Genomic DNA, 26,065 nt, shown 5'->3' with positions numbered 1-26,065 from the left:
ATGGGTATAGCCAGAGGAGGGCTGGTTATAGGATCAGTGGTATCTGCATCAGTATAATAACACCCAGCGCTATATAATGACACAGAAGTGACACTGGCACATGGGTATAGCCAGAGGAGGGCTGGTTATATGATCAATGGTATCTGCATCAGTATAATAACACCCAGCACTATATAATGACACAGTAGTGACACTTGCACATGGGTATAGCCAGAGGAGGGCTGGTTATAGGATCAGTGGTATCTGCATCAGTATAATAACACCCAGCACTATATAATGACACAGTAGTGACACTGGTTCATGGGTATAGCCAGAGGAGGGCTGGTTATAGGATCAGTGGTATCTGCATCAGTATAATAACACCCAGCACTATATAATGACACAGTAGTGACACTGGCACATGGGTATAGCCAGACAAGGGCTGGTTATAGGATCAGTGGTATCTGCATCAGTATAATAACACCCAGCACTATATAATGACACAGTAGTGACACTTGCACATGGGTATAACCAGAGGAGGGCTGGTTATAGGGTCAGTGGTATTTGCATCAGTATAATAACACCCAGCACTATATAATGACACAGTAGTGACACTGGCACATGGGTATAGCCAGAGGAGGGCTGGTTATAGGATCAGTGGTATCTGCATCAGTATAATAACACCCAGCACTATATAATGACACAGTAGTGACACTGGCACATGGGTATAGCCAGAGGAGGGCTGGTTATAGAATCAGTGGTATCTGCATCAGTATAATAACACCCAGCACTATATAATGACACAGTAGTGACACTGGCACATGGGTATAGCTAGACAAGGGCTGGTTATAGGATCAGTGGTATCTGCATCAGTATAATAACACCCAGCACTATATAATGACACAGTAGTGACACTGGCACATGGGTATAGCCAGAGGTGGGCTGGTTATAGGATCAGTGATATCTGCATCAGTATAATAACACCCAGCACTATATAATGACACAGTAGTGACACTGGCACATGGGTATAGCCAGAGGAGGGCTGGTTATAGAATCAGTGATATCTGCATCAGTATAATAACACCCAGCACTATATAATGACACAGTAGTGACACTGGCGCATGGGTATAGACAGAGGAGGGCTGGTTATAGGATCAGTGGTATCTGCATCAGTATAATAACACCCAGCACTATATAATGACACAGTAGTGACACTGGCTCATGGGTATAGCCAGAGGAGGGCTGGTTATAGGATCAATGGTATCTGCATCAGTATAATAACACCCAGCGCTATATAATAACACAGTAGTGACACTGGCACATGGGTATAGCCAGAGGAGGGCTGGTTATAGGATCAGTGGTATCTGCATCATCAGTATAATAACACCCAGCACTATATAATGACACAGTAGTGACACTGGCACATGGGTATAGCCAGAGGAGGGCTGGTTATAGGATCAGTGGTATCTGCATCATCAGTATAATAACACCCAGCACTATATAATGACACAGTAGTGACACTGGCACATGGGTATAGCCAGAGGTGGGCTGGTTATAGGATCAGTGGTATCTGCATCAGTATAATAACACCCAGCACTATATAATGACAGAGTAGTGACACTGGCACATGGGTATAGCCAGAGGTGGGCTGGTTATAGGATCAGTAGTATCTGCATCAGTATAATAACACCCAGCACTATATAATGACACAGTAGTGACACTGGCTCGTGGGTATAGCCAGAGAAGGGCTGGTTATAGGATCAGTGGTATCTGCATCAGTATAATAACACCCAGCACTATATAATGACACGGTAGTGACACTGGCACATGGGTATAGCCAGAGGAGGGCTGGTTATAGGATCAGTGGTATCTGCATCAGTATAATAACACCAAGCACTATATAATGACACAGTAGTGACACTGGCACATGGGTATAGCCAGATGAGGGCTGGTTATAGGATCAGTGGTATCTGCATCAGTATAATAACACCCAGCGCTATATAATGACTCAGTAGTGACACTGGCACATGCGTATAGCGAGACAAGGGCTGGTTATAGGATCAGTGGTATCTGCATCAGTACAATAACACCCAGCACTATATAATGACACAGTAGTGACACTGGCACATGGGTATAGCCAGAGGAGGGCTGGTTATAGGATCAGTGGTATCTGCATCAGTATAATAACACCCAGCACTATATAATGACACAGTAGTGACACTGGCACATGGGTATAGCCAGAGGAGGGCTGGTTATAGGATCAGTGGTATCTGCATCATCAGTATAATAACACCCAGCACTATATAATGACACAGTAGTGACACTGGCACATGGGTATAGCCAGAGGTGGGCTGGTTATAGGATCAGTGGTATCTGCATCAGTATAATAACACCCAGCACTATATAATGACAGAGTAGTGACACTGGCACATGGGTATAGCCAGAGGTGGGCTGGTTATAGGATCAGTAGTATCTGCATCAGTATAATAACACCCAGCACTATATAATGACACGGTAGTGACACTGGCTCGTGGGTATAGCCAGAGAAGGGCTGGTTATAGGATCAGTGGTATCTGCATCAGTATAATAACACCCAGCACTATATAATGACACGGTAGTGACACTGGCACATGGGTATAGCCAGAGGAGGGCTGGTTATAGGATCAGTGGTATCTGCATCAGTATAATAACACCAAGCACTATATAATGACACAGTAGTGACACTGGCACATGGGTATAGCCAGATGAGGGCTGGTTATAGGATCAGTGGTATCTGCATCAGTATAATAACACCCAGCGCTATATAATGACTCAGTAGTGACACTGGCACATGCGTATAGCGAGACAAGGGCTGGTTATAGGATCAGTGGTATCTGCATCAGTACAATAACACCCAGCACTATATAATGACACAGTAGTGACACTGGCACATGGGTATAGCCAGAGGAGGGCTGGTTATAGGATCAGTGGTATCTGCATCAGTATAATAACACCCAGCACTATATAATGACACAGTAGTGACACTGGCACATGGGTATAGCCAGAGGAGGGCTGGTTATAGGATCAGTGGTATCTGCATCAGTATAATAACACCCAGCGCTATATAATGACACAGAAGTGACACTGGCACATGGGTATAGCCAGAGGAGGGCTGGTTATATGATCAATGGTATCTGCATCAGTATAATAACACCCAGCACTATATAATGACACAGTAGTGACACTTGCACATGGGTATAGCCAGAGGAGGGCTGGTTATAGGATCAGTGGTATCTGCATCAGTATAATAACACCCAGCACTATATAATGACACAGTAGTGACACTGGCTCATGGGTATAGCCAGAGGAGGGCTGGTTATAGGATCAGTGGTATCTGCATCAGTATAATAACACCCAGCACTATATAATGACACAGTAGTGACACTGGCACATGGGTATAGCAAGACAAGGGCTGGTTATAGGATCAGTGGTATCTGCATCAGTATAATAACACCTAGCACTATATAATGACACAGTAGTGACACTGACACATGGGTATAACCAGAGGAGGGCTGGTTATAGGGTCAGTGGTATCTACATCAGTATAATAACACCCAGCACTATATAATGACACAGTAGTGACACTGGCACATGGGTATAGCCAGAGGAGGGCTGGTTATAGGATCAGTGGTATCTGCATCAGTATAATAACACCCAGCACTATATAATGACACAGTAGTGACACTGGCACATGGGTATAGCCAGAGGAGGGCTGGTTATAGAATCAGTGGTATCTGCATCAGTATAATAACACCCAGCACTATATAATGACACAGTAGTGACACTGGCACATGGGTATAGCTAGACAAGGGCTGGTTATAGGATCAGTGGTATCTGCATCAGTATAATAACACCCAGCACTATATAATGACACAGTAGTGACACTGGCACATGGGTATAGCCAGAGGTGGGCTGGTTATAGGATCAGTGATATCTGCATCAGTATAATAACACCCAGCACTATATAATGACACAGTAGTGACACTGGCACATGGGTATAGCCAGAGGAGGGCTGGTTATAGAATCAGTGATATCTGCATCAGTATAATAACACCCAGCACTATATAATGACACAGTAGTGACACTGGCGCATGGGTATAGACAGAGGAGGGCTGGTTATAGGATCAGTGGTATCTGCATCAGTATAATAACACCCAGCACTATATAATGACACAGTAGTGACACTGGCTCATGGGTATAGCCAGAGGAGGGCTGGTTATAGGATCAATGGTATCTGCATCATCAGTATAATAACACCCAGCACTATATAATGACACAGTAGTGACACTGGCACATGGGTATAGCCAGAGGAGGGCTGGTTATAGGATCAGTGGTATCTGCATCATCAGTATAATAACACCCAGCACTATATAATGACACAGTAGTGACACTGGCACATGGGTATAGCCAGAGGTGGGCTGGTTATAGGATCAGTGGTATCTGCATCAGTATAATAACACCCAGCACTATATAATGACAGAGTAGTGACACTGGCACATGGGTATAGCCAGAGGTGGGCTGGTTATAGGATCAGTAGTATCTGCATCAGTATAATAACACCAAGCACTATAAAATAATGTTTTTAATTTAAAATGTACCTTGGTGTCCTTCACTAAGGTCTGTACTTTGGCAAATGTCCGCCACAGCCTTTGTCTGTGCCTATCCCATAATAAACTATTTTTCCTCATTAAGGATTCACCACATGGTTTGCTTGCTTTATGCAGATAATCTGCACAAAACTAGTAGCTAACAATGTTTCTCTTTTTTAATAAAAGTCCCTTGTTATGGGAGGAGCACCAAAACAGGAAGCATGTGCACTGCCTTCCCTTCCCTCTCAGCCAAAGTAGTCTAGCTGCAGACTGGAGCTCCACTCTAAACAGGAAACATGTGACCTCCACTCAAAGCTTTTTTTTTTTTTTTTAATCAACTTTAATGTAACAAACAACAACCTATAGACAATCATTCTGAAAATGAAACATTTTGCAGCTTGCTTGTTCTTAATGTTCATTCACAGTGGTTTATGCTGATTGTCATTTATAAGGTAACCACTGTGACTGTCATTTATAAGGTAATCACTGTGACTGTCATTTATAAGGTAACCACTGTGACTGTTATTTATAAGGTAACCACTGTGACTGTCATTTATAAAGTAACCACTGTGACTGTCATTTTATTAAGGTAACCACTGCGACTGTCATTTATAAGGTAACCACTGTGACTGTCATTTATAAGGTAATCACTGTGACTGTCATTTATAAGGTAACCACTGTGACTGTCATTTATAAGGTAACCACTGTGACTCTCATTTATAAGGTAACCACTGTGACTGTCACTTATAAGGTAACCACTGTGACTGTCATTTATAAGGTAACCACTGTGACTGTCATTTATAAAGTAACCACTGTGACTGTCACTTATAAGGTAACCACTGTGACTGTCATTTATAAGGTAACCACTGTGACTGTCATTTATAAGGTAACCACTGTGACTGTCACTTATAAGGTAACCACTGTGACTGTCATTTATAAGGTAACTACTGTGACTGTCATTTTATTAAGGTAACCACTGTGACTGTCATTTATAAGGTAACCACTGTGACTGTCATTTATAAGGTAACTACTGTGACTGTCATTTATAAGGTAACCACTGTGACTGTCATTTATAAGGTAACTACTGTGACTGTCATTTATAAGGTAACCACTGTGACTGTCACTTATAAGGTAACTACTGTGACTGTCATTTATAAGGTAACCACTGTGACTGTCATTTTATTAAGGTAACCACTGTGACTGTCATTTATAAGGTAATCACTGTGACTGTCATTTATAAGGTAACTACTGTGACTGTAATTTATAAGGTAACCACTGTGACTGTCACTTATAAGGTAACCACTGTGACTGTCATTTATAAGGTAACTACTGTGACTGTCATTTATAAGGTAACCACTGTGACTGTCACTTATAAGGTAACTACTGTGACTGTCATTTATAAGGTAACCACTGTGACTGTCATTTTATTAAGGTAACCACTGTGACTGTCATTTATAAGGTAACTACTGTGAATGAACATTAAGAACAAGAAAGCTGCAAAATGTACAAGGATGAAGTTGGATTCTTATTCAGTCAGCTACTTATTCTGCAACTGATTACAATTTGCAAAATAAAGATATCTAGCATTATTTTTATTTTAAATAAAATAATACACTTTCCAAAAACCTAAACAAAATTACATTTTATAAAAAAAATCATCTTATATTGCAATAAACAGATGGCAATCATGGCATAATTTTGATTGTTTTGAATAAGTAACTGATATTATAAAAGGGTTAAAATTGTTTGAGCCACTCATTTATGTGTGGAATATACAAGGCGTGAGCCTCTTCATGGGACAGACGTTATCAGCCTTGTCCAACGCTCTTTATGGCAAACAAATTGGTATTTTAAAAGGGTTAAAATTCTTTGGGTGACTCATTTCTGTGTAGATATATACAGGGCTTTAACCCCATTTATTAAATAGACATATTTTCAGCCTGACCCAATGCTTTTTAAGGCAAACAATCTGGTGCCATCCTTGCCACTTCATACATTTTACCTTTTCTGAATAAGTAACAGGAATTTTAAAAGTGTTAAAATCCTTAGGGCCACTAATTTTTGTGAAGCCCTTCATAGGATAAGCATGTTTTTAGCCTGGCCGAATGCTTTTTATAGTAAACAAACTTGTACCAAACTTGCCATCTCATATATTTTACATTTTCTGAATAAGTAACTGGTCATTTTAAAATGTTAAAATCCTTTGGGCCACTAATTTATGTGCGAAATATACAAGGCATGAACCCTTCATAGGACAGACATGTTGTCAGCCTGGCCCAACGCTCTTTATGGCAACAAATTGGTGACAACCTTGCCACTTCATATATTTTACCTTTTCTGAATAAGTGGTATTTTAAAAGGGTTAAAATCCTGTGGGCCACTCATTTCTGTGTGGATATATACAGGGCATGAGCCCCTTTATAGCACAGACATGTTCTCAGCCAGGCCCAATGCTTTTTATGACAAACAAACTGATGCCGACCTTGTCAAATCACATATTTTACCTTTTCTAAATAAGTTACTGCTATTTAAAGGATTTCCTTGCCATATAAATATTTGGGACAGTCTGAAAATACTTGGATTATACAAAGGGGCTCACTCCCTATATAACCACACAGAAATCAGTGGCCCAAAGGATTTTAACCATTTTCAAATACTATTTACTTATTTAGAAAAGGTAAAATATATAAAGTGGCAAGGTTGGCACCAGTTTATTTGCCATAAATAGCGTTGGGCCAGGCTGAGAACATGTCTCTCCTATGATGGGGCTCACGTTCTGAATATATCCACACAGAAATGAGTGGCCCAAAGTATTTTTATCCTTTCAAAATACCAGTTACTTAATCAGAAAAGGTAAATGTATGAGATGATCACGTTGGCACAAGTTTGTTTGCTACAAAAAGCTTTGGGCCAGGCTGAAAACATGTTTATTCTATGTAGGGCTTCATGCCGTGTATGTATCCATGCAGAAATGAATGGCCCAAAGGATTTTAACCCTTTTAAAATACCAGTTACTTATTCAGAAAAGGTAAAATATATGAAGTGTATATCAATGAGAAAGGTATAGAACTGCCTTATTCATCAAATTATGGTTCCATCTATAACCCATACACTCATATTCCTTAGGGGAGTGCAGGGTGTGCCCTAGTGGTTGGTATACAGTGTAATCCCAAAGAAAAAGAAAACCACTATGTGGCACACACTTAAACACATAGATAGATCCGCAGAAAGGGAGCCAAAAAAATAAAACAACTTTTACTGTCAAATATTATAATACAAATATTAGAGCATCTGGATTAAACACACTACAGCTGTCTATTTCAAAATAAGATAATAATCGTTGAGGCTCTAAGTTTGCAAAATTAAGCAGATTCCAACACTGTCAGAGGCCCATTCTAAGATGTCCACCGAGATAGAAAAAGATCCCTAAAAAACTACTGACTATGATTTGGTGAAAAAGGTATGGGCTTGCAGTGACTAAGGTAAGGAATTACCTGTTTATCAATTACAGAGAGCACACAAATAAAGTATAACCATGGCCAGATTACTTACAGACAGGCAAACACCTAACGCATGTTTCACCTGGGCCTCAACGATTTGACAGTAAAAGTTAAGTTTTATTTATTTTTTTGATTATTTTCTGCGGATACAGAGAAAATACACTAAGACATACATACACACACCCTCACAGAGACACCCATAAAAAAGCACAAAGACATACACACCCACCCTCACAGAGAGACCCACAGAAAAAAAAAATACATACACACTCATAGAGACACAGACAAAAGCATAAAGACATAAACACAGACACCCACAGAAACACTCACAGGAGGTAACATTTCTGCACATTGCATCCCCTAAATCAACAGTGTGTTACATGCATGATAAAAAAATGCAGAAATTAAGAGATCACTTTTTAAAGAATCATATTTGTAAATGTGCAATCAGAAATAATTCTGTGGGGGGCAGACCCAGCTATCTATGGAGCGGTCGCATGTTTAAGCTGCTCCTCATCGGCAAGAAGCTAATTTATCTCAACTTAATTGAACCATGAGGGATAACCGGCCACAATGATAAGGCAACTGTCTGTGCTCATTATGCTTCCTATTGGGATGAGTAACGCTTATCCAGCTCACTTTTGGTTCTTAAGCAGTTTGTGAAGTCGGGCAGGCGCCATTTTGGAACAGTGATGCAACACTTTTGAAATATTCTTTCAGGCCCTGCTACACATTTGACAGTAAGTTTCCTTACCTACTCCACTGAGTGTGATTACTCTTGAGTGGTCAGCATTCAAATCCTTCAGACAAAGAGCCATTCTCTAACCCAGGGCATATCCACATCGACACATCCAGCATGGCGGCTTACTTGTCATTCATTAAAGAGCTGCGCTGCTTGCTCGACAGAGACCATGCTACACTTACAGAGACACTGTGCGGGACATTTAGTCATGAGGATGCCCAGACTGCTGCACATATGATTGATTGTGTTCCAGTGGATTTCGGGAGCGGCGGCGCTCATTGCCCATTTCCCTGGGTTCCCAGAGTAACTTAATGGTTGGGGAATTGCAATCTAAATTGTGGAGCAGTAAAACAGCAACTCAGATTCAGCACGGCCTCCTTTTCACTTACCTGCCATTTCCACTGCTGGCTCAGATGTCTGGTGTCCTCAAATCAGTGAAGATCCCAGGAGGTGGTTATGCTCTGCATCCAAGATATTCCTGGCTGTCGGCTCGGTGTGTACTGCCATCCGTTCAGCAACCCAGCTACCACCATCACTATGTGCATTCATTGAATCAGCAGTGGGATCCTGGAGGATTCCTTTAATGGATACCTTAAGGGGTTGACAGCCTTCCAAGAATTCAGGCTATAGTTTTAGAGTAGGCCCTCACTTGCAGTCATGGGTGAAATGAATAGTAGCAACTGAGACTGTCCTCAGAACATTTACTCTTTGTTCTAAAGATGTTATGTTGGTTAGTGTTTGTTTACACAGTCAATATTTAATCTATTTAACTACAGAGTTCTCACAGCTACCTTACCGCAATATGATATGTACCTCTACAGCTCCAATTGCAATGGAGGCCTTCACTCTTTTCATTCATTTATGCTACAAGGTATGCCTGTTATGTTTGTGGGACTCTGGATTTGTCGATCCTGTTATGTAAAGGGCTACGGGCCACTCATACACAATCCCATTACTGATGGATGGTCTGGAGGAGATCTCTAGTTTTAACAGTATCGTTCTTTATTGCCCTGGATTTCTATATCGAAAAACTAGGAGATGGGGTTCACTGCTCTCTTTCAACTAACTTATGTTCTCTGGGTTCAGATCATGCCACACTTCTGGAAATCCCTCTATATTGAGACAGTTGGCTAAGTGTCAGACAAGGATTACAGAGCTTCCAACTCCAGATTACATATTCACTTTTGTAAGGATATTAGAGTAATTTTCTGCACAGGGCTTATACTATGCTCTGTATCCTTCTCTAAATGTGCCATATTGTAACCCTAGTCTGTGTTTGTGGAATACGTTGCTCAGGGTTAAATATTAGTCACCTTTTTTGTAATCCTTATATTTATGCTCCTTATTTTATTAGTAAGATATTACCTAGTCTGTTTATTATCCTGGAAGAGCAGCTTCCACCTCCTGGAAATCCTCTCTTCACACATTAGCAATTACTAATCCGGCTTCCTCAAATCACGGCTTTCCCCCCAGGGTGGTTATTGACTGAGGCCATGCTGTGATTGGAGGAAGCTGGATTAGTCATTGCTGACGTGTGAATAGAGGATTTCCAGGAGTGGGGAGGTGCTCTGGCTGTGAAAAGAAAAAAACGTTTTTAATCAAAACGGCTGCTTTGTAAACTTTGATGAATGAAAGTGCCCCTGTTTTTAATAGTATTTTTAAAAAAACGTCTTTCATTCATCAAAGTTTACCTTCACTTAGCTACAGTGGAGAACAGCATTACAAAATCTGTTCTCTACCAGTTGTAGAAGCAGTTACACACAAAAAAGGGCTCTACAAGGTGCAAAAATGATCTATAACAAAGCACAATAATAATGGTCATTGGAGCGCAATAATAATTTATGATGGAGTGAAAAAATATATATAATGGAGCACCAAAATAATATATAACAGAGCACAAAAATTATATCTATTGGGGCATAAAAATAAGATATAAAAATGCCCCAAAATTGAAGCATAAAAACAATGAAAATGTAGATCTATTTTTTTATATGAAAGTTTACTGAAGAGGGGCGTTAACAAAGCTACTAGGAAGAGTGTATAAATATTTCTATTGGTTTATATATGATTGACATGCAGAATAGTTGCTTATTTTTAGTGATAAATAAGGAGACGATACTAATGCGACTGGAGAAATTTATCATTATTTCTCCTCAGCTCTCCTATGGAGAAAAAACTACTTTTTTATGATAAATATGGGCGCACGTGTGCACCTCTCCATAGGTGAGCTGCGGAGAACTGATAGGAGAAAAGAAAGGAGAATTCCCCAAATGATTGAAAAATCGAGCCCGTAGTGTGTGAATGTGTGTATGAATATATGTGTGTATGCTATTTAGTGTGTGAATGTGTATGTGTGTATGCTATGTAGTGTGTGAATGTGTGTGTGAATATATATGTGTATGCTATGTAGAGTGTGAATGTGTGTGTGTATGCTATGTAGTGTGTGAATGTGTGTGTGAATATACGTATATGTGTATGCTATTTAGTGTGTGAATATATGTGTGTATGCTATTTAGTGTGTGAATGTGTATATGCGTATGCTGTGTAGTGTGTGAATATGTGTGTATATGTGTATGCTATTTAGTGTGTGAATGTGTGTGTGTATATATGTGTATGTTATGTAGTGTGTGTATATATGTGTATGCTATGTAGTGTGTGTGTATGTATATATATATATATATATGTGTGTATGCTATGTAGTGTGTTAATGTGTGTGTATATATGTGTATTCTGTTTATTGTGTGAATGTGTTTGTGTATATCAGAGTGTGTATATATATATATATATATTGTGACAGAAAGCAAGGCCTGGTTATAAATGGAAGATATTTGAGAACAAGCATTGTACATGCTATTTCTCCTTTCAGTTAAAACCCCAGGGAGAAAGAGTGTGTATTTGATTATGCAGTTGATAAACTGTGTTCTGGGTCCCTGGGGTTTGGGATAATTGGAGAGAGGGTGGGCCATTATCCCAGACAGCTGTGAAGCTGTCCAGCAGATAATCACAGGTGTGGCTAATTAGAAGTTGTGAGGGTTTAAATAGCAGCCTCACTTAGGCCTTGAGAGTTAGTTACACAGCTACAGAAGCTGGTGTGTGTGTGTTTGTTACACTGTGTAAAAGACTTTTGTTCCTGTGAACTGTAAAAGGACATTATTTTTACAAAGCACTTGTGGAATGCTGTGAAGTGCTGGGACACATTTAAAAGTACTTAACTTTGCTGCAGAGGAAGGATTTCCCTTGTTTGAAAATGAACTGCCTGTTTGTTATTGCTGTGGAAAATAAAGCCTTTTAAACTACAGTGGATTGTCCTGTGCTGCATTTGTGCCCTAGAAGACCGTGGTTAAAAGTGTTTCCTGTTACACTTGGTGGAGAATACGGGCAACCACGTTGTATGTCTGTGGGCATAATAATCTGCAAGCAACATGGAGGAAGTCATTAAAGCTTTGATCCATTCTAATGCTATACAGCAGGAGACTAACAGAAAAGCTGCTGAAAATAGTGCAGCACTGCAACAGTTGGTCTTGGCCCAGTCAGAGAGTGTTATGCTGCTGGCTAAATCACAGAAGGAGAACACTGAATTGTTGATTCAACAGATGGCTGCTGTGCAAGCTGAGACATTCAGGAAGACCCGGGAGGAGCAGCAAAGTGCTTCACAGACTCTGCAACGAGAGGTTCAAGCCATATCAGAAAGACTGAACTCTGAATATGTTGGTGGCAGCCAAGGTTCCAGAGTAATAAGGGCTAGTCATTATCTTCAAAAAATGACAGCAGCTGATGATGTTGAGGCGTATCTTTTGGCATTTGAACGCACAGCAGAAAGAGAAAAATGGCCGACAGTTGAGTGGGCAAGTATACTTGCGCCATTTCTTAGTGGTGAACCTCAGAAGGCCTACTTTGATTTAGAGCCAGCACAAGCCAGTGACTATGAGAAATTGAAAGCAGAAATCCTTGCACGCCTGGGGGTGACTTCGGCAGTCCGTGCACAAAGATTCCATTCCTGGATGTTTTCATCTCATAATGCTGCAAGATCCCAGATGTTCGACCTTATACACCTTGCCAGGAAGTGGCTGCAACCAGAGGTTAATTCGGCTACCAAAATAGTGGAACTACTGGTGATGGACCGGTTTCAGCGTGGATTACCTGCTTCCCTGCGGCGGTGGGTTAATCAAGGTGATCCTCAAACAGCGGATCAGTTGATTGTATTGGTCGAAAGATTTATAGCTTCAGGAGAAGTTTTGCAACAATCTTCAATGGATCAGCCCCACATTCCCAAGTCCCAGAGCTCTACAAGAACTGGTAAGACTGTTCAGGGGATAAAGGGGATAAGAGAGCAGCAGGTGTATAGGCAAAACACCAGAGACATTTCCCCAAGAATTAAGGAAACATTTAAAAATAACCAACCTGTAAGATGTTTTAAATGTAATGAGGTTGGGCATATTGCTAGAGACTGTGATAAAGATGAATTTATGGACTGTAATGTTGCACATTCACTATTGTCTAATAGCAACAGCTCTCTTAATAATGATTCCCATTGGTGTACTGTGACGGTTAATAGTAAAGTGTCTAGGGCTTTGCTTGATTCAGGAAGTATGGTCACACTAGTGGCTAAATCTTTAGTACCAGATGCAGTATTAGATTATGGGGAAAAAATGGGAATTATCTGTGTTCATGGAGATAAACGGGAATATCCTACAGCTGAGGTGGAGATTGAGACTCAGTGTGGTAAATTAAAATATTGTGTTGGTGTAGTACCAAATTTAGCCCATGAGGTGGTGATAGGGAGAGATTTTCCAAAATTTCTGGAGTTATGGGAATCTCCAGAAATATGTCAAACTTCTGATATTTATGTATTTCCTTTCTCTGAAACTGATTTTGAAGGGGGTTCCATTGAAAAGGAGAAAAATAAGATTTATTGCCCTATGCCTGTATTAGTAGGTGATCAACCTTCTCAGAGTAATGAAGTACCAAGTACTAGCTCGGAAAATATTGATGATTTGATAGATCTGGTTGGTGGCCCTGGTAATTTTAAAAAAGCCCAATGGGAGGATCCAACATTGGTAGAGGCAAGAAATAATATCAGGGTTATAAATGATATTGTGACACAGCCAGGAAATGTATTACCCTATCCTTATTTTGAAGCAGTTAATGATTTGGTATATCGTGTAGAGAAGAAAGGAACAGACATTGTTAAACAACTTTTGGTGCCCCAGACTTTTAGGAACACTGTATTAAATCTTGCACATAACCACATTCTAGGGGGGCATTTGGGAGTTGAGAAAACCAAAGAGAGAGTTCTTAGAAGGTTTTATTGGCCAGGGATATTTGTAGCCATCAAGGATTATTGTGCTTCATGCCCTAAGTGTCAACTTACAGCTCCTGCTAAAGATTTTCATAACCCTTTAGTGCCCTTGCCTATAATTGATGTGCCTTTTGAAAGAATTGCTATGGACTTGGTGGGTCCGCTTGTTAAATCTGCTAGAGGACATCAGTATATACTGGTAATCCTTGATTATGCTACACGCTATCCTGAGGCAGTTCCCCTTCGTAACAGCTCTGCAAAGTCCATAGCAAAAGAACTCATGCTAATGTTTAGCAGGGTCAGGATACCTAAGGAAATTTTGACAGACCAAGGAACTCCATTTATGTCCAGGGTTACAAAAGAATTGTGTAAGTTGTTTGGCATAAAACAACTAAGGACCTCAGTATATCACCCTCAGACTGATGGTTTAGTAGAAAGGTTTAACAAAACTCTCAAAAGTATGCTAAGAAAGGTAATTGACAAAGATGGGAGAAATTGGGACCTTCTGTTACCCTATTTAATGTTCTCTATCAGGGAGGTTCCCCAGGCTTCTACAGGTTTTTCCCCATTTGAACTGTTATATGGGCGGCATCCCAGGGGATTACTAGATATAGTTAAAGAGACTTGGGAGCAAGAGACAACACCTTATCGAAGTATTATTGAACATATTTCCCAAATGCAGGATTGTATGGAAGCTGTCATGCCCATTGTAAGGGAACATATGGGAAAAGCACAGGAAGCACAAAAGTACAGCTACAACCGTAATGCTAGAGCCAGGGTGTTTCAACCTAGGGATAGGGTGTTAGTTCTGGTCCCTACAGTTGAAAATAAATTCTTGGCTACTTGGCAGGGCCCATATGAGATAATTGAGAAAGTGGGTGATGTTAATTACAAAGTAAGTCAGCCAGGGAGAAGGAAACCTGAGCAAATATATCATATAAATCTGTTAAAACCTTGGAAAGATAGGGAAGTTTTAGTTGCCTTAAAACCTACAGAACTCCCTGTCACTGAACCAGAGGTAAATATATCGGAAACCCTATCTGTACATCAGAAGCGAGAGGTCAAGGATTTTATTAGAATAAACAAAGAGGTATTTTCTGTAGTACCGGGAAAAACTAATGTTATTAAGCATGACATAATAACAGAACCAGGGAAGAAGGTCTGCCTTAAACCCTATAGGGTTCCTGAGGCTCGTAGAAAGGCTATTAAACTGGAGGTAGAAAAAATGTTAAAGCTTGGGGTAATTGAGGAATCACAAAGTGAGTGGAACAGTCCAATCGTGCTTGTTCCAAAGCCGGATGGTTCATTAAGATTCTGTAATGACTTTCGTAAGCTTAATTGTGTTTCCAAATTTGACACCTACCCAATGCCTAGAGTAGATGAGTTAATAGAAAGGCTAGGAAAAGCACGTTATCTCACTACAATTGATTTAACGAAAGGGTATTGGCAGGTGCCTCTCACTAGTCAAGCAAAGGAAAAGACAGCTTTTTCAACCCCAGAGGGCTTATTTCAGTATACGGTGTTGCCATTTGGTTTACATGGGGCCCCGGCAACATTCCAGAGGATGATGGATAGAATTCTGAAACCCCATGTTCGTTATGCGGCAGCATATTTGGATGATGTTATAATTTATAGTACAGATTGGGAATCCCATCTTCCAAAAGTTCAAGCAGTACTTGATGCAATACGGTCCGCTGGGTTAACTGCCAATCCTGCAAAATGTACTGTTGGTTTACAGGAAGCTAAGTACTTGGGTTATACTATTGGTAGAGGATTAGTTAAACCTCAGACAACAAAAGTAGAGGCCATACAGAACTGGCCACAGCCTCTAACTAAAAAACAAGTAAGAGCATTTATTGGGATAACTAGTTATTATAGAAGGTTTATCCCGAATTTCGCTACAATTGCGGCACCCTTGACAGATCTCACAAAAGCAAGGGCCCCAATTATGATAAAATGGTCCCCAGAAGCAGAACAAGCTTTTAAGCATTTGAAAGATGCCCTTTGTGCCCATCCAGTTTTGGTAACCCCCAATTTCGCTAAAGATTTTATTGTACAGACAGATGCCTCTGATGTTGGTTTAGGAGCAGTTCTCTCGCAGGAGTGTCAGGGAGAAGAGCATCCTGTCCTATTCCTAAGCAGAAAACTTATTTCACAGGAAAAGAACTATTCTATAGTGGAGAAAGAATGCCTTGCCATTAAGTGGGCTTTAGAGACCCTTAGGTACTATCTGTTGGGAAGAAAATTTAAATTAATAACAGATCATGCTCCTCTCACATGGATGAGTCAGAATAAGGAAACAAATTCAAGGGTTACTAGGTGGTTTCTTAGCTTGAAACCTTTCAATTTTACTGTTGAGCACAGGGCTGGTCTTTTGCAGGGCAATGCTGATGGTTTGTCTTGGGTACATTCATTGATGTCCATGGTCGCTCAACCCACTGGGTGTGAGCTGGGGGGGAGGATATGTGACAGAAAGCAAGGCCTGGTTATAAATAGAAGATATTTGAGACCAAGCATTGTACATGCTATTTCTCCTTTCAGTTAAAACCCCAGGGAGAAAGAGTGTGTATTTGATTATGCAGTTGATAAACTGTGTTCTGGGTCCCTGGGGTTTGGGATAATTGGAGAGAGGGTGGGCCATTATCCCAGACAGCTGTGAAGCTGTCCAGCAGCTAATCACAGGTGTGGCTAATTAGAAGTTGTGAGGGTTTAAATAGCAGCCTCACTTAGGCCTTGAGAGTTAGTTACACAGCTACAGAAGCTGGTGTGTGTGTGTTTGTTACACTGTGTAAAAGACTTTTGTTCCTGTGAACTGTAAAAGGACATTATTTTTACAAACACTTGTGGAATGCTGTGAAGTGCTGGGACATATTTAAAAGTACTTAACTTTGCTGCAGAGGAAGGATTTCCCTCTTTTGAAAATGAACTGCCTGTTTGTTATTGCTGTGGAAAATAAAGCCTTTTAAACTACAGTGGATTGTCCTGTGCTGCATTTGTGCCCTAGAAGACCGTGGTTAAAAGTGTTTCCTGTTACAATATATATATATATATATATATATATATATATATATATATATATATATGTAGTGTGTGTGTATATGTGTGTATGCTATGTAGTTTGTGAATATATGTGTGTGTATATATATATATATATATATATATATATATATATGTGTGTGTGTGTATGCTATTTAGTGTGAATGTGTGTGTGTGTATGCTATTTAGTGTGTGAATGTGTATATGTGTATGCTATGTAGTGTGTGTGTGTATATATGTGTATGCTATGTAGTGTGTGTGTGTATATATGTGTATGCTATGTAGTGTGTGTAAGTGTATGTGTGTGTGTATATATATATATATATATATATATATATATATATATATATATATATATATATATATATATATATATATATATGTAAGCTATTTAGTGTGTGAATGTGTGTGTGTGTGTGTATGTGTATATATATATATATATATATATATATATATATATATAATGTGTGTGTGTAAGCTATTTAGTGTGTGAATGTGTGTGTGTATATGTATATATTGTGACAGAACCCAAGGCATAGTAATGGAAGGTGTCTATATTCCCTCAAAAGTGCTGCAGTGCGGGGTATGGTCTGACAACCCCAGGGAGAATTGTTATGTTTGTTTGCCACATAGAGAAAATATGTGATTTATTTCTGGGTCCCTGGGGTGGAGTATTTGGAGAGTAGGGTGGGCCAGTGCTCCACTCCGCAGTTTGCAGGTAGCACATTATGTCAAAAAGTCCAGTCCAGGAATTCTGTCTGACTCAGCTAGCTACTCACCTGCATATGGTAATTGACAGCAGGTGCTAATAAAATCCCCAGTCAGGGTTTGAGAGGTAGATTTACCAGCAGTAAAGGAAAACTGCAAACACTCTCCTGAGAGACTGAGAGGAATTATCTCTAAAGGACAAAGTTTGAAAGGTCTGTGCAATATTACTTTTGTGAAAAGCTACTTAGTGCAGACAGTTGTACTTGTTAGTAAGTGCTCAGTGGAGCAAGCCTCTTTTGTTTTGTTTATGTTTATTTTGCCTGTTTTTGCCAGACCTGATAATAAACAGACTGTATTTTATAAAGCTACAACCTTGTGTGGTGTTTCCAGCTTTGAGGACTGTGTGTTTCCAAGATCCCAGGTCACATATGGTGGAGGTAGCGGGCAACACACTGATAGTCTGTTAAGGAAACAATACCACACTTAAAATGGAGGAAGTTGTAAAGGCTTTACTCCAGGCTACGGCCTCACAGCAACAGGCCACTGCCACACAGCAGCAAGCTACTGCCAGCCAGCAAGAAAATATTGCAGTGCTACAAAAACTGGTATTAACACAAAGAGAGGAACAGCAGAATATCACACTTACCATGCAGCAGGAGATTCGAGGCCTATCTGAAAGACTGGGCAGGTGTGCTGCAAAAATTCCACACAGTTCTAAGACTCTGAGAGTGAGTAACTATTTGCAAAAGATGGTGGCTACAGATGATGTGGAAGCTTACCTGATGGCTTTTGAAAGGACAGCCGAAAGAGAAGGGTGGCCTGCGTCTGAATGGGCAAGTCTCCTTGCGCCATTTCTGAGTGGAGAACCTCAGAAGGCATATTATGATTTGGAGCCTGAGCAGGCCAGTGACTATATAAAGCTAAAAACAGAAATCTTGGCCCGCCTGGGAGTAACGACAGCAGTAAGGGCCCAGTGATTTCACTCCTGGACTTACAGTCAAGACAAAGCCGTGCGGTCACAGATGTTTGACTTGATACATCTTGCCAGGAAATGGCTACAGCCAGAGGTCAACTCAGCTAGTCACATTGTGGAACAGCTCGTGATGGACCGGTTCCTGCGAGGATTGCCTGTTTCCCTGCGGCGGTGGGTCAGCCAGAGTGAACCTAAAACTGCTGACGGTCTAGTTGCCCTGGTGGAACGCTATTTGACTGCCGGAGAGTTTCTACAAATCCCCAACCAGGAAAGACCTAGAACCCCGAAGATCCAGAGTCCCAGTAAATTGGGTAAGACTGTTCCAGGGAAAAGGGGGTATCGGGAGGAGCAGATGGGTTTTTACAACCCAAGGGACATTACAGCAAGGGACAAGAGTTTTGTGAGGCAGGAAGGGTCCACAATAGCCTCAAAGATGTTGTCTAATGCTAATATTAAATGTTTTCAATGTAAAGAGTATGGACATTTTGCAAAGGACTGCCCTGAGAATGATGTTGCTATGGAATGTAATGTTGGCAATATGAGAGACAATTATTCATTGTACTCTCGCTCAGTATATGTAATTAGCAAAAATGATTGTTTAAATGGCCACCCTTGGTGCACTGTAAGGGTGGAGGGAAATTAAAGCTTTGCTGGACTCTGGTAGCATGGTTACGCTCATAGACAGGGTTCTGTTGAGAAATACTCCTGTTGATAATTACCAGAACCTAGATATTGCTTGTGTCCATGGGGACATACACAAGTATCCAACTGCTAAAGTACTTATTGAAACTCAAAATGGCCCTATAAATCATAGAGTTGGTTTAGTGGATAAATTAGTCCATGAAATGATAATAGGCAGAGATTTTCCCCATTTTTTGAATCTATGGGATGCTGCTGAGGAAAATTCACCGGATTCAGTAGAGGGCGCTGTTTGTGACTTTCCCTTTTCTGATTTATTGGGGGATGACTTAGACAAAATAACTCCTGCTAGAGGGAAACACTCAACCCCTATGGAAACCCTAGTTGGAGGTAATACTGAACAGAATAATACAGGTCAATCTAATATATCTGAACCTGATGTAGAAATAACTGACCTAGAGGTTAGCCCAAGTAACTTTAGGGCTGCACAATGGGAGGATCCAACTTTAGCTGCAGCTAGAAACTATATTTCCGTAAGAAATGGCACCCCCATTAATACTGATAAAGCACTCACCTATCCATACTTTGAAGTGGAAAATGATTTATTGTACAGAGTTGGGAAAAAGGAGTCTGTCAAACAGTTGTTAGTACCCCAGGCATATCGACACACTGTATTAAATCTGGCACATAGCCACATACTTGGGGGGCACTTGGGGATTGAAAAAAACAGAGAGAGAATTCTTAGGAGGTTTTATTGGCCAGGTGTAATGGCATCTATCACAAATTATTGTTCTTCTTGTCCTGAATGCCAATTAACTGCCCCTCTTACAGCATACCGTAGCCCCTTGGTGCCCTTACCCATAATTGAGGTCCCATTTGAACGTATTGGTATGGATTTTGTGGGTCCTCTTGTAAAGTCTGCAAGGGGGCACCAGTATATATTGGTAATAGTAGACTATGCTACACGTTACCCTGAGGCAATACCCATGCGTACTACTTCAGCAAAAGCAATTGCTAAGGAGTTAATGTTAATGTTCAGCCGTGTTGGGATTCCCAAAGAAATATTAACAGACCAAGGCACTCCATTTATGTCGAGAATTACAAAGGAGTTGTGTAATCTTCTTCATATAAAGCATCTGAAAACATCCGTATATCACCCACAAACTGATGGTCTGGTAGAGCGATTTAATAAAACACTAAAGGCTATGCTCAAAAAAGTAATTGATAAAGATGGAAAAAAATGGGATTTCCTTTTGCCTTATTTAATGTTTTCCATCCGAGAGGTCCCTCAAGCTTCTACTGGGTTTTCGCCTTTGAACTTTTGTATGGAAGACACCCCAGAGGGTTGCTAGACATAGCTAAGGAGACTTGGGAACAGGAGTCAACCCCTCACAGAAGTGTGATTGAACATATAACTCAGATGCAGGATCGGATGACAGCCATTATGCCCATAGTTAGAGAACACATGGAAAATGCCCAACAGCACCAGCAGAAGAGCTATAATAGAAATGCCAGGGTTCGTGTGTTTAATCCAGGAGACAGAGTACTAGTCCTGGTTCCCACTGTAGAGACAAATTTTTGGCAACATGGCATGGGCCATATGAAGTCATTGACAGAGTGGGGGAAGTAAATTACAAAGTAAGACAGCCTGGGAGGCGAAAGGAGGTACAGATTTACCATGTGAATTTACTTAAACCGTGGAAAGAAAGAGAAACACTTGTGGCTATAAAAACAGCAGACCTCCCTAAAATGGAGGAGCATGAACCCGTAGTCAATATCTCAGAAACCCTGACTATCCACCAGAAGAGGGAGGTAACAGACTTCATCAGATTAAATAAAGATGTTTTCTCCTCAGTCCCATTAAGAACTACGATAATAGAGCATGACATTGTCACTGAACCGGGAAAAGGATAAATCTAAAGCCATATAGAATACCTGAAGCCCGGAGGGAAGCAATCAAATTGGAAGTAAAGAAAATGCTGGACCTTGGGGTAATTGAAGAATCCCAAAGTGACTGGAGTAGCCCAATTGTGCTTGTACCAAAGCCTGATGGCACAATCAGGTTTTGTAATGATTACCGGAAGCTGAATGCAATATCCAAGTTTGATGCATACCCCATGCCAAGGGTTGATGAACTTGTGGAGAGACTCGGGAGAGCTAGGTACCTTACCACATTGGATTTGACCAAGGGTTATTGGCAAGTGCCGCTTACAGGACGGGCAAAGGAAAAGACTGCCTTCTCTACTCCAGATGGGCTCTTCCAATACAAGGTGTTACCTTTTGGCCTACATGGCGCTCCAGCAACATTTCAAAGAATGATGGACCGGATCTTAAGGCCACATGCTCATTATGCTGCAGCTTACTTAGATGACGTGGTCATACATAGCTAAGATTGGGAGTCTCACTTGCCAAAAGTGCAAGCTGTCCTTAATTCCATAAGAAATGCCGGTCTGACAGCAAATCCGAGTAAATGTACCATTGGCTTGGAGGAGGCCAAGTATCTTGGCTATTCCATTGGAAGAGGAATAGTAAAGCCACAACTTGCTAAAGTTGAAGCCATAAGGAATTGGCCACGACCTATGACGAAGAAACAGGTCAGAACATTTCTTGGGCTTGTTGGCTACTACAGAAGGTTTATCTCCAACTTTGCTACTATAGCAGGTCCTTTAACTGACCTCACTAAAGCAAAAGCTCCAGTAATAGTGAAATGGTCCTCTGAAGCTGAACAGGCATTTCAAAATCTCAAGGAAGCCATCTGTAGACAACCAGTGTTAGTCACCCCTGATTTTTCAAAGGAGTTTGTTTTACAGATGGATGCCTCTGATGTAGGGCTTGGAGCAGTGCTTTCCCAGGAAAGTCAAAGTGAAGAGCACCCAATACTATACCTGAGCCGTAAACTTCAACCTAGAGAAAAGAACTATTCCATTGTTGAAAAGGAGTGTCTAGCAATTAAATGGGCTGTTGAAACTCTCAAATATTATTTGTTGGGCAGAAAATTTAGACTAGTTACTGATCATGCACCTCTCAAATGGATGAGTCAAAATAAGGATAATAATAGTAGAGTTACACGCTGGTTCCTTAGTTTGCAACCCTATCTCTTCTCAGTAGAACACAGGGCAGGAAGTAAACAGGGTAATGCTGATGGCCTTTCACGTATGCATACGCTTTTGGCCATGGTCGCTCACCCCACTAGGTCTGAGCTGGCGGGGAGGATGTGTGACAGAACCCAAGGCATAGTAATGGAAGGTGTCTATATTCCCTCAAAAGTGCTGCAGTGCGGGGTATGGTCTGACAACCCCAGGGAGAATTGTTATGTTTGTTTGCCACATAGAGAAAATATGTGATTTATTTCTGGGTCCCTGGGGTGGAGTATTTGGAGAGTAGGGTGGGCCAGTGCTCCACCCCGCAGTTTGCAGGTAGCACATTATGTCAAAAAGTCCAGTCCAGGAATTCTGTCTGACTCAGCTAGCTACTCACCTGCATATGGTAATTGACAGCAGGTGCTAATAAAATCCCCAGTCAGGGTTTGAGAGGTAGATTTGCCAGCAGTAAAGGAAAACTGCAAACACTCTCCTGAGAGACTGAGAGGAATTATCTCTAAAGTACAAAGTTTGAAAGGTCTGTGCAATATTACTTTTGTGAAAAGGTACTTAGTGCAGACAGTTGTACTTGTTAGTAAGTGCTCAGTGAAGCAAGCCTCTTTTGTTTTGTTTATGTTTATTTTGCCTGTTTTTGCCAGACCTGATAATAAACAAACTGTATTTTATAAAGCTACAACCTTGTGTGGTGTTTCCAGCTTTGAGGACTGTGTGTTTCCAAGATCCCAGGTCACAAAATATATATATATATATATATATATATATATATATATATATATATATATATATATATATATATATATATATATATATATATATATATATATATATAATGTGTGTGTGTAAGCTATTTAGTGTGTGAATGTGTGTGTGTGTATATATGTGTATGCTATGTAGTGTGTGTATATGTGTATGCTATGTAGTGTGTGAATGTGTGTGTATATATGTGCATGCTATGTAGATTGTGTGTGTGTGTGTGTGTGTGAATGTGTGTGTGTGTATATGTGTATGCTATGTAGTGTGTGTGAATGTGTGTGTATATGTGTATGCTATGTAGTGTGTGTGAATTTGTGTGTGTGTGTATATGTGTATGCTATGTAGTGTGTGTGTATATGTGTATGCTATGTAGTGTGTGTGAATGTTTGTGTGTATATGTGTATGCAATGTAGTGTGTGTGAATGTGTGTGTGTATATATGTGTATGCTATGTAGTGTGTGTGTATATATGTGTATGCTATGTAGTGTGTGTATATGTGTATGCTATGTAGTGTGTGTGAATGTTTGTGTGTATATGTGTATGCAATGTAGTGTGTGCATATATATATATATATATTTACTTTTCTCTAGTACTTACATTCACATTTAACAAAAATATTCAAAATTACACAAATCCCATCATGTATAACCTACAGTAGAGAATATATTTTTTTGCACTGTTTCAATAAAGTTTTACACTGACTACTAATTAAAGGGACAGGAAACCCCAACATTTTCTTTCATAATTCAGAGCAAGGTATGGGATTTTAAACAACTTTCTACCTTCTATTATCTAATTTGCTTTGTATCCTTTGTTTAAAGTCATACCTAGGTAGGCTCAGGAATATCAATGCACTACTGGGAGCTAGCTGCTTACTTATGCACACGTATAGTAAGTTTGAAAGGTCTGTGCAATATTACTTTTGTGAAAAGGTACTTAGTGCAGACAGTTGTACTTGTTAGTAAGTGCTCAGTGAAGCAAGCCTCTTTTGTTTTGTTTATGTTTATTTTGCCTGTTTTTGCCAGACCTGATAATAAACAGACTGTATTTTATAAAGCTACAACCTTGTGTGGTGTTTCCAGCTTTGAGGACTGTGTGTTTCCAAGATCCCAGGTCACAAAATATATATATATATATATATATATATATATATACAGGGCTCAAAATTTCAGGTCCTAAGCTACTAGCCAGGCCAAAAATGTTACTCGCCACTTCTGACCCCGCCCACTGCATACCCAGGCCACGCCCACTAACCCGCCCATTGCATACTTACGTCACGCCCACTAATTCAACCCTTCTTTTCATATGTTTAGACAGTGCAGTAACTTTATTTTTATTGTATTTGATAACAACAAATAATTACATACATAGGATAAATCAACAATGAAAAAAAAATAACAGCAACGGCAACTTTGGTTTCTGGGGAAGACAACAGCTGGATGAATAAAGGCAGCTATTAAATTAAGAATTCAAAAAAGAAGTTTATCTGCTCACAATTAAACTTACAAAACTTAGCATGAAGAATCAACAAGATTTAACACAAAACCTGGCATGTCAATTTTGTCACATAAAGTGGAATATCAGACATGTTTCTGAAAACGCAAAGTAGCACTTGCTTAATTGTTAACCTCTTCATTGCCACTGATTAAAATACAGAAATGGCAATGAAGAGGTGTTACTAAAACACATAAACAGGCTTTTCTTTAGAAGATAATTTACAGGAAGGTAAAAACCCCATTTTGTTCTAGTAATATGCGCTCACCATATTCTTTTACACTTGCATTTAACCCCTAGGCTATCAGAGATGACTGCACAGCTGCCAAAAGCTTGTTTTATGGAATGACAACTACAAGGGTGCTGTCTCTTTAAAGGGAACTTAAACACACGGCAGAGTTATAAATCTTAACAAACTCCGGGAGAGAGGGAAGGGGGAGAGAGGGAGGGGGGGGAGACAGGCTCAGTGAAAGCAGTGAGCAGTCTGAATTATTTGAATAACTTGCTGTATTATCTGCATATACTTATTCCTGGAGATTTATTCAATAAAATAATTGTTTTATTTTCAGACACCTACATTACATATATAAAACAAATATTTTATTGGATAAATCTCCAGGCATAAGTATATGCCATTGCCATGTGTTATTCAGACTCACTGTTTTCACTTCGACTGAGCCTCTCTCTCCCCCTCCCCGGCCCGGAGCTTGTTTAGATTTATAACCTGTGACCCTGCTGCAGACAGAAGCAGTGTAGTCAGATCGCTGCCTTATCCTGCCCGTAGTGCTAGTTATTCTTACTTGCCTCCAGCTTCCTGCTCGTCTGCAAGCAACCTCGACCACATGTCCCCACTCTTCTATGCCCCGCAGTGCTGCCTCTAACTGCTGTGTGCGCATGACCTCCATCTGCCTAGCTATATGCTAGACCAGCTCAGGCCAGAACATGTGACATGTGATGTCACTCACTTACCGGCTTTTTCCGTTGTCTTTACACAGCACGATCATCCTGATGTGATCTGTCTGGTCTTAGATCATGAAAGCTCAGCAGAGTTGACCCGACCCCACTAAGTCAAACTCCTCTCCACCGGCACCACCGCACATGTGATTGCGCCCCCCCCCAGTCCGGAATGCAAAGCCAAACTAAAAATATATCTAATAAAATTTATATTACAATTTTTTTTTTTTGCAGCTTACTGCTTGCCACTGATGTACTT

At 40.4% G+C, this 26,065-nt stretch overlaps 1 protein-coding gene across 1 annotated transcript in view; it reads right to left on the bottom strand.

The window, feature by feature from the left end:
• Nucleotides 1-26,065, bottom strand: part of LOC128661301 (uncharacterized) — a 324,509-nt gene that overhangs the window by 57,981 nt on the left and 240,463 nt on the right. The window lies entirely within an intron of this gene.

The sequence above is a fragment of the Bombina bombina genome, chromosome 5 (genome assembly GCF_027579735.1).
Source record: "Bombina bombina isolate aBomBom1 chromosome 5, aBomBom1.pri, whole genome shotgun sequence".
NCBI lineage: Eukaryota > Metazoa > Chordata > Amphibia > Anura > Bombinatoridae > Bombina > Bombina bombina.
Note: the sequence above shows the minus strand (reverse complement) of the source record. Positions and strands in the feature narration are given on the sequence as shown.